At 39.2% G+C, this 9,039-nt stretch overlaps 1 long non-coding RNA gene across 1 annotated transcript; it reads right to left on the reverse strand.

Moving 5' to 3' along the window:
* Positions 1-7,990: 7,990 nt before the first annotated feature.
* Positions 7,991-8,707, reverse strand: LOC126381489 (uncharacterized). Its single transcript, XR_007568850.1, has 2 exons — positions 8,455-8,707; positions 7,991-8,394 (listed from the first exon to the last, which is right to left on the reverse strand). It is a non-coding gene; the product is annotated as an uncharacterized LOC126381489 (long non-coding RNA).
* Between the last annotated feature and the right edge of the window lie 332 nt (positions 8,708-9,039).

Genomic DNA, 9,039 nt, shown 5'->3' on the forward strand with positions numbered 1-9,039 from the left:
AAAGACGCTCATCCATCCCAGAACGGGCATTCTATCGTTATCGCTAGCTGGAGTATAGACCTAAGTCGAATCTATGCTGGTCGAGTGCACCACTAGTTGTAATACTATATTGTGAAAGTTACCAAGTGTATTTACAAACTAGCTTTTGCCCGCGACTTCGTCCGCGTGGCGTGTTATATAAGAGAGAGATCTTTGTGTGTGTGGGAGTGCATACTTATGCAGTTTAGATTTTTTCATAATTTTTTTTTCCCAATAACTCCCATTTTTCAAAATACAGCCAAAAATAAACTTTATATTTACTAAGGTATGCATGCATGCTAGATTGAATCAATTGATTGAATTGATTTTTTTTTTAATTGATTGTTCATTGAGTTTTAATTTTAATACACACTTCCTCTCTTCCCTTCAACGTTGCTGTGCCCTACAGGGTCCATGTTTTAGTTCCTATGCCTATGTAACACCCCATTGTACTACATGGAATGCAATAAATAATTTAATTGAATTGAATTGAATTGAAAACATCTATCTTACGCGGTTTCGATTTTTTCATACAAATGTTTTTTTCCCGCTTACTCCCGTTTCCGTGGGAATTTTGCAATATCCTGTTGCAACTAAGCTTTAAGTTAACTAAGGTACCTGCATGCCAAATTTCAAGCGTCTAACTTAAGCGGTTTAGATTTTTCATACAAAAGGATTTTCCCGCAAATTTCCGTTTCCGTGGGAATTCCGGGAATTCCTTTCTTAGTGCACCTCTACGGTACATAAGCTATGTCCCTTCCAAATTTCAAATGCCTACGTTTAGCCGTTCAGGCTATGCGTTGATATGTCAGTCACTGAGTCAGTCAGTTTCTCCTTTTATTTAGATTTGATTTTTTCATACAAATGTTTTTCCCGCTAACTACCGTTCCCGTGGGAATTTTGTAATATCCTGTTGCAACTAAGCTTTAAGTTTACTAAAGTACCTGCATGCCAAATTTCAAACGTCTAACTTGAGTGGTTTAGATTTTTCATACAAAAGGATTTTCCCGCTAATTCCCGTTCCCGTAGGAATTTCGGGAATTCCTTTCTTAGTGCACCTCTACGGTACCTATGGTACCTGCATGCCAAATTTCAAACGTCTAACTTGAGTGGTTTAGATTTTTCATACAAAAGGATTTTCCCGCTAATTCCCGTTTCCGTGGGAATTTCGGGAATTCCTTTCTTAGTACACCTCTACGGCATCTAAGGTACCTGCATGACAAATTTCAAACGTCTAACTTGAGTGGTTTAGATTTTTCATACAAAAGGATTTTCCCGCTAATTCCCGTTCTCGTGGGAATTTCGGGAATTCCTTTCTTAGTGCACCTCTACGGTACCTATGGTACCTGCATGCCAAATTTCAAACGTCTAACTTGAGTGGTTTAGATTTTTCATACAAAAGGATTTTCCCGCTAATTCCCGTTCCCGTGGGAATTTCGGGAATTCCTTTCTTAGTGTACCTCTACGGTATTTAAGGTACCTGCATGACAAATTTCAAACGTCTAACTTGAATGGTTTAGATTTTTCATACAAAAGGATTTTCCCGCTAATTCCCGTTCCCGTGGGAATTTCGGGAATTCCTTTCTTAGTGCACCTCTACGGTATCTAAGGTACCTGCGAGCCAAATTTCAAACTTCTAACTTGAATGGTTTAGATTTTTCATACAAAAGGATTTTCCCGTTAATTCCCGTTCCCGTGAGAATTTTGGGAATTCCTTTCTTAATGCACCTCTACGGTACCTATGGTACCTGCATGCCAAATTTCAAACGTCTAACTTGAGTGGTTTAGATTTTTCATACAAAAGGATTTTCCCGCTAATTGCCGTTCACGTGGGAATTTCGGGAATTGCTTTCTTAGTACACCTCTACGGTATCTAAGGTACCTGCATGACAAATTTCAAACGTCTAACTTGAGTGGTTTAGATTTTTCATACAAAAGGATTTTCCCGCTAATTCCCGTTCTCGTGGGAATTTCGGGAATTCCTTTCTTAGTGCACCTCTACGGTATCTAAGGTATCTGCATGCCAAATTTCAAACGTCTAACTTGAATGGTTTAGATTTTTCATACAAAAGGATTTTCCCGCTAATTCCCGTTCCCGTGGGAATTTCGGGAATTCCTTTCTTAGTGTACCTCTACGGTATCTAAGGTACCTGCATGCCAAATTTCAAACGTCTAACTTGAGTGGTTTAGATTTTTCATACAAAAGGATTTTCCCGCTAATTCCCGTTCCCGTAGGAATTTCGGGAATTCCTTTCTTAATGCACCTCTACGGTATCTAAGGTACCTGCATGCCAAATTTCAAACGTCTAACTTGAGCGGTTTAGATTTTTCATACAAAAGGATTTCCCTTCACTACTCTGCTCCTATTGATTGTAGCGTGATGAAAAGTATACTATAACCTGTCCAGGAGTGTGAAGAATAATTGTACCAAGTTTCATTAAAATCCGTCCAGTAGTTTTTGTTTCTATAAGGAACATACAGACAGACAGACAGACAGACAGACAGACAGACAGACAGACAGACAAAAATTTTACTGATTGCATTTTTGGCATCAGTATCGACCACTTATCACCCCCTGATAGTTATTTTGAAAAAATATTTAATGTACAGAATTGACCTCTCTACAGATTTATTATAAGTATAGAAAATTTTACTGATTGCATTTTTGGCATCAGTATCGACCACTTATCACCCCCTGATAGTTATTTTGAAAAAATATTTAATGTACAGAATTGACCTCTCTACAGATTTATTATAAGTATAGATAAACGGTCGAGTTGTAAACTGATCTTTGAATCTTCGCACTGTCCCTACTGAAGGTTCCAGCCTTCAGAAGTGGGATAACTTACACGCCTACGAACAGGAAAAAAGGTACGTATTTTTTTTTATATATTATATAACTAGTTCACATCTTTACTATTGCGAATTAACCTAAAAAAAAAAATCATCCAACCATGAGTAGTTACTTGGTCATCTATACGAGGTGGCGGAGCCAGGGGTTATCAGAAGGTAACCTGCAGCCATCATTGTTTAAATGTGAAGCCCCGAGAAGAATATTATTGAACCACGCCTGCATGGAGACAGGTTATCAGTCCACTACCCGCATAGATAGTTCATCTTATTGAAGGGGTATATACACTATACCTTTTGTTATTCAAATGAATAACGGAGTTTGAGGAAATTGGATGATGATATTCTACTTATAATTAGCATTATTACCAAATGTATGAATTTGAATTGTAAGGATAGCAACGGTCGAACTCTTTAAATGTTAAATACGTACATCTTGCCAGGGCTACTCCTTGCAGGTGTACCAGACATTATATACATATATATACATACGTACACCTTGCCAGGGCTACTCTCTGGAGGTGTACCAGACACTATATACATATATGTAGGATGACTGGGACGATGGAACGAACGGTACAGATTGTGTGTGAGTGAGATGATGTGAGTGAGATGGCATGAGAGGGGAAAGGAGAGAAGGAAGGGGGTAATGGCGAATGGTGTGTGACGGACGACGTGTGTGAGATAGTGAATATTTCTGTTAAAAATAGTTTAAAATAGTGGAAAATAATAATAAACTCAGTGTCTCAGTGAACTTGACGGATTTTATTTGTTTTACCCAACCTCAATTTCTACAAATTGGGGGCTCGTCCGGGATTGAAGAACAGTATTGCGGTTTGAGGTTGGGCGTGGCGTGGCACGTGGCGGCGTGGGTGAAAACGGCGAAAAGGCGATTTTACGACGAACGACGACGACGAAAAGGCGTTTTCATCACTTGTCCAACATGTCTAAAGACCAGCAACGCGTTAACGACGACGGCATTAAAGAGGATGTCAATTTTGGGAGCAAAATGCTTTTCATGACGGCCGAACTTGTGCCTACATTCAACGGCCAAGATGGAGATTATACGGTGTCAAATTTCATAGAAGACCTGGAAGATAACGCGGAAATATTTTCGTGGTCACCATTGCAGAAATTATTAGTGGCGCGGCGAGCTCTAACGGGAACGGCGGCGTTGTGGATAAAATCGGAACGACCTCATAAATCATGGGAGAACCTAAAGGCGGCGCTGTTGAAAGAGTTTCCCGATAAAATGGACGTGAAGAAAGTACATGAAATAATGACCGCGAGGAAAAAGAGACGAGATGAAAGCTGTCTCGATTATATGTTGGTAATGAAAGAACTTGGACGGCGCGGCAAAATGGCAGATTACGTGGCTGTACAATACATAGTCGATGGCATTATTGACAAGGAAACCAACAAAATGATGCTTTATGGTGTCTCCACGTACGGCGAGCTGAAAGAAAAATTGAAGATTTATGAGAGTATAAAGGAGAAAATGAAACACGACGACAGAAGAAGTGACGGCGGCGGTATGCGACCACAACCATCGGCGCAGCCCCGGCAAGGACACTACCTAGATGGAAGAAAATGCTTCAATTGCGGCGATAATGGGCATTTATCAGTGGATTGTCCTCATAGAAACAAGGGTTCGAAGTGCTTTCGATGCGGTTCATTCGGACATTTGTCATCTCAGTGCAAAATGGCGGAATCGAGCAATGGCGGCGGCGCGAGCGCGACAACAAACACCGGAATTGGAGTCCAAGCGGCGGCGGGCAAGTTTGAAAATCAGAGAGGGCGTGAGCGAAATCGTCAAGTTGGCGGTACTGCGGCACAGCAGCGACATCGCTCTTTCTCGGTGGCAGAAATGGGAAATAGACGAACGTCAACTTTATATTGCGAAGCGGAACGTAACCCTGAAGTGACATTTGATAACGAGACGTCAACTTTATATTGTGAAACGGAACGCAACCGTGAAGTGTCATTTGACAATGGCAAACAAGATGGCGACTACACGTCAACAACAGGTGATGTACTGAGCGTCGATAAACGCATGACGGGTACAAGAAAACCTATGAAAATAATGAAAATTGCTGGTAAGGAACTGAGTGCGCTTATTGATACCGGCAGTGATGTTAATCTAATGTCGTGGCAGTGCTATAAAAGCTTAACTGGGTGCAAATACGATGACTGTGACGTGGTGTTGACGGGACTCGGCTCGACGAGAATTCGTGCCCTTGGGCAAATAATAACATCAGTGTCTGTGGACGACGTCTGTTATAGAGACATTACGTTTTATATAGTGCAAAATAACGCTATACCTTGTTCTGTTATCATTGGGCAACAATTTTTACAGCACACAGTTATGGTAATGGATGGCTCGGATGTATATTTTATGCTTGAAAACGAAAATTGGTTGCAATGTGTTGCATGTGTTGTGTCTGATTTTGACATTATAGGACGTGAGGTGTCACCGGGAGTGCAGCGAGCAGTGGGTGAGTTGGTGACGTCATATCAACCGGTAAAGACGAGGGAAGCTCCCATCAAGCTCAAACTACACCTGAAAGATGATATCCCTGTAGCGCAGCGACCGCGTCGTGTGGCGTTAAAGGAACAGATTGAAATTGATGCTCAAGTAAAACAGTGGTTACAGGATGGAATTATCCGCGTAAGTACATCTGAATATTCTAGCCCATTGGTGTTGGTACGTAAGAAAGATGGCAGCTTGAGGGTCTGCGTTGATTACAGGAAACTAAACCAAAAAATGGTCAAGGATCAATATCCTCTGCCATTGATTGATAACTTGCTGGATAAATGTCATAATGCAACGATCTTTAGTGCTTTGGATTTAAAAAATGGTTATTTTCACCTTGGTGTGCATGAAGATTCAATAGAGTACACATCGTTTGTAACTATGAATGGACAGTACGAATTCCTAAAGGCACCATTTGGTATTGCCACATGTCCGAAGGTGTTTACACGCTTCATAAATATAATATTTCGTGATCTGATTGAGGAGGGCATTGTTCTGGTATTCATTGACGATATTTTAATTCCAGCAGAGGATGAACAACAAGCGGTGCAGCGGTTGGAACGAGTGTTGAGAAGAGCTTCCGAATATGGCCTGGATATTAATTGGAAAAAGAGTCAGCTTGTGGTGAAGAGTGTTGAATACTTGGGGCATGTTATTGGATGTGGAGAGATACGACCATCGCCCGAGAAGACGCAGGTAGTCAGGAGATATCCAGAGCCAAAAGATTTAAAACAGCTGCACAGCTTTGTTGGATTATGCTCATATTTCAGGAAGTTTGTGGAGAATTTTGCCATTGTGGCGAAGCCATTAACAGACTTATTAAAGAAGAATGTTCAATTTGAGTTTAGTGATGAGCATAGGAAGAGTTTCATCACATTAAAGGAAGCGTTGGTAACAAATCCAGTCTTAAAAATCTTTGACCCAAGAAAAGAAACTGAAGTTCACACGGATGCTTCAAGCATTGCATATTCAGCAATTTTAATGCAAAGGGATCCAGAAGATGGACAATTGCATCCAGTACACTATCTAAGCCGGAAGACCAGCGATGCAGAAAGCAAATATAGCAGCTATGAATTGGAAGCATTGGCTATAGTTGAAGGAATCAAAAAGTTTCGACATTATTTGTTTGGTATACACTTTAAAGTTGTTACAGATTGTAAGGCATTTGAAATGACAATAAAGAAGAAAGACTTGGCAATGTCCACCAGGGTGGCTAGATGGATAATTTTATTACAAGACTATGATTTTGAAGTGGTGCACCGTGAAGGCCAGAAAATGCGCCATGTCGACGCATTGAGCAGGGTACCTTATGTGGGAATGATATTTTCTGATCTTCATGACAGCATACTATATTCGCAAGATAATGATGAAGGTTTAAAAGCCATAAAAGAAATTTTGAAGTCTCAGTCTTTTGAAGATTATTGTCTAGATAATGGACTCCTGTATAAAGGACAAGAAAAGAAGTTGGTAATTCCGAAGAGTTTAGAAAGTGAGATAATTAAAAGAGCACATGAAAATGGTCACTTCGCAAAAACAAAAATGATGAGTCTCATCAGTAAGGACTACCACATTTCTAATTTAGAGAAGAAAGTTGAGAATTTTATCATCACATGTGTTCCTTGTTTACTAGCAAACCGAAAAGAAGGGAAGCAAGAGGGATGGCTGAACCCTATAGACAAGGAAAATGTACCACTACATACCCTACATGTAGATCACCTTGGACCTATGACGACTACAAAGAAACAGTATAATCACATACTCACTATTGTGGACGCTTTTACAAAATTCACATGGATTTTCCCTACTAAAAGTACCACAAGCAGAGAGACGATAGAGAAACTAAAGATTCATCAAGAAACATTTGGAAACCCTACTAGGATAGTGTCAGACAGGGGAACCGCTTTTACTAGTGGTGAGTTCCAAGACTATTGTAAAGAGGAAGGCATCCAGCATATCACCATCACAACGGGCATACCTAGAGGAAATGGACAGGTTGAGAGGATGCACAGGACCATCATATCAGTACTCACTAAATATTGCATAGAAGACCCTACTCTATGGTACAAGCATGTCAGTAAAATACAAAGATGTCTCAATAGTACCTACCAGAGAAGCATTGGCATGTCTCCTTTTGAGTTACTGACTGGTGTGAAGATGAAGAATAGGGAAGACATAGAATTATGTAGATTGTTGAAAGAAGAGGAAATAGAAAATTACTTTATAAATAGAGAAGATTTAAGAGAGAAAGCGAAACAGCAAATATTAAAAATTCAAGAGGAAAATGCAAGAACATTCAATAGGAAGAGAAAAGCAAGCCAAAAGTATTCAGTTGGAGATCTGGTGGCGATCAGAAGAACGCAATTTGGAGTTGGAATGAAGATAAAACCTAAATTCCTAGGTCCTTACAAGGTCACAACAATTAAGGGTAAAGATCGCTATGATGTGGAGAAACTCGACGACTTGGCGGAAGGACCGAGGAGAACCAGCTCGGCAGCAGATTTCATGAAGCCTTGGCCTGCAGGTGACAGCTCTGCTAATTAGAGAAGGTTTGTAGGTACACTATCACATAGCAAAAATTTTCATAGTGCAGTAGGTATTTTATTTCTTCTAAACTTTCAGTGCTGTGGCTGTGTGATGTAATATTGTTGCTACTTAAAAGGTTAATAATTTAATTAAGTGCCTGTTATATTTCTAAATAGTCTTGATTTATTGTACACTTTTATTCAAAATTAGCCATTATTGTGTATTGAGAGAATGTGTAATACTGAAACTTTACTATGTTGTGTTTTTTATTAGGATAAGAGTAAGATTATTTAAAAACGTTTGATGATACCTGCCTAACTTTTATTTTTATGAAAACTGTTCTTAATTTTGAGATGTTTGATGATACCTAACTTTTATTTTTAAGAAAACTGTCTTAATTTAAGATGTTTGATGACACCCAACTTTTATTTTTAAGAAAACTGTTCTTAATTTAAGATGTTTGATGATACCTAACTTTTATTTTATTATGAAAACTATTTGTTGTAAATTTTAAGATGTTTTGATGATACCTAACTTTTGCATGGAAGTGTTTGTTGCTGCCAGTCTATGCTATCATTGTATTTCTTAGCTCTGAGTTGTTGTTTGCTATACTTACCATAATTATTATACTTACTTGATTCATTGTAACTTTGTTTTGGTGGTCTGAGGGCAGACTTAACTTCAGGATGGCCGAGCTGTAGGATGACTGGGACGATGGAACGAACGGTACAGATTGTGTGTGAGTGAGATGATGTGAGTGAGATGGCATGAGAGGGGAAAGGAGAGAAGGAAGGGGGTAATGGCGAATGGTGTGTGACGGACGACGTGTGTGAGATAGTGAATATTTCTGTTAAAAATAGTTTAAAATAGTGGAAAATAATAATAAACTCAGTGTCTCAGTGAACTTGACGGATTTTATTTGTTTTACCCAACCTCAATTTCTACATATATATGTCACCGTAAAATTGTAAATAACGTTAGATTATAATCTATCTCGCGAGATTGTGAACTGTCGAAAAATTGTGAAACGTAATATACTGCTTACAATTTAACGTATTATTATTCGTCAGATTATAATCTATCGAAGTAAAACTGTTAAATCACAATCTTACAAT

Source organism: Pectinophora gossypiella, unplaced genomic scaffold, assembly GCF_024362695.1.
Source record: "Pectinophora gossypiella unplaced genomic scaffold, ilPecGoss1.1 Pgos_57, whole genome shotgun sequence".
Taxonomy (NCBI): Eukaryota; Metazoa; Arthropoda; class Insecta; order Lepidoptera; family Gelechiidae; genus Pectinophora; species Pectinophora gossypiella.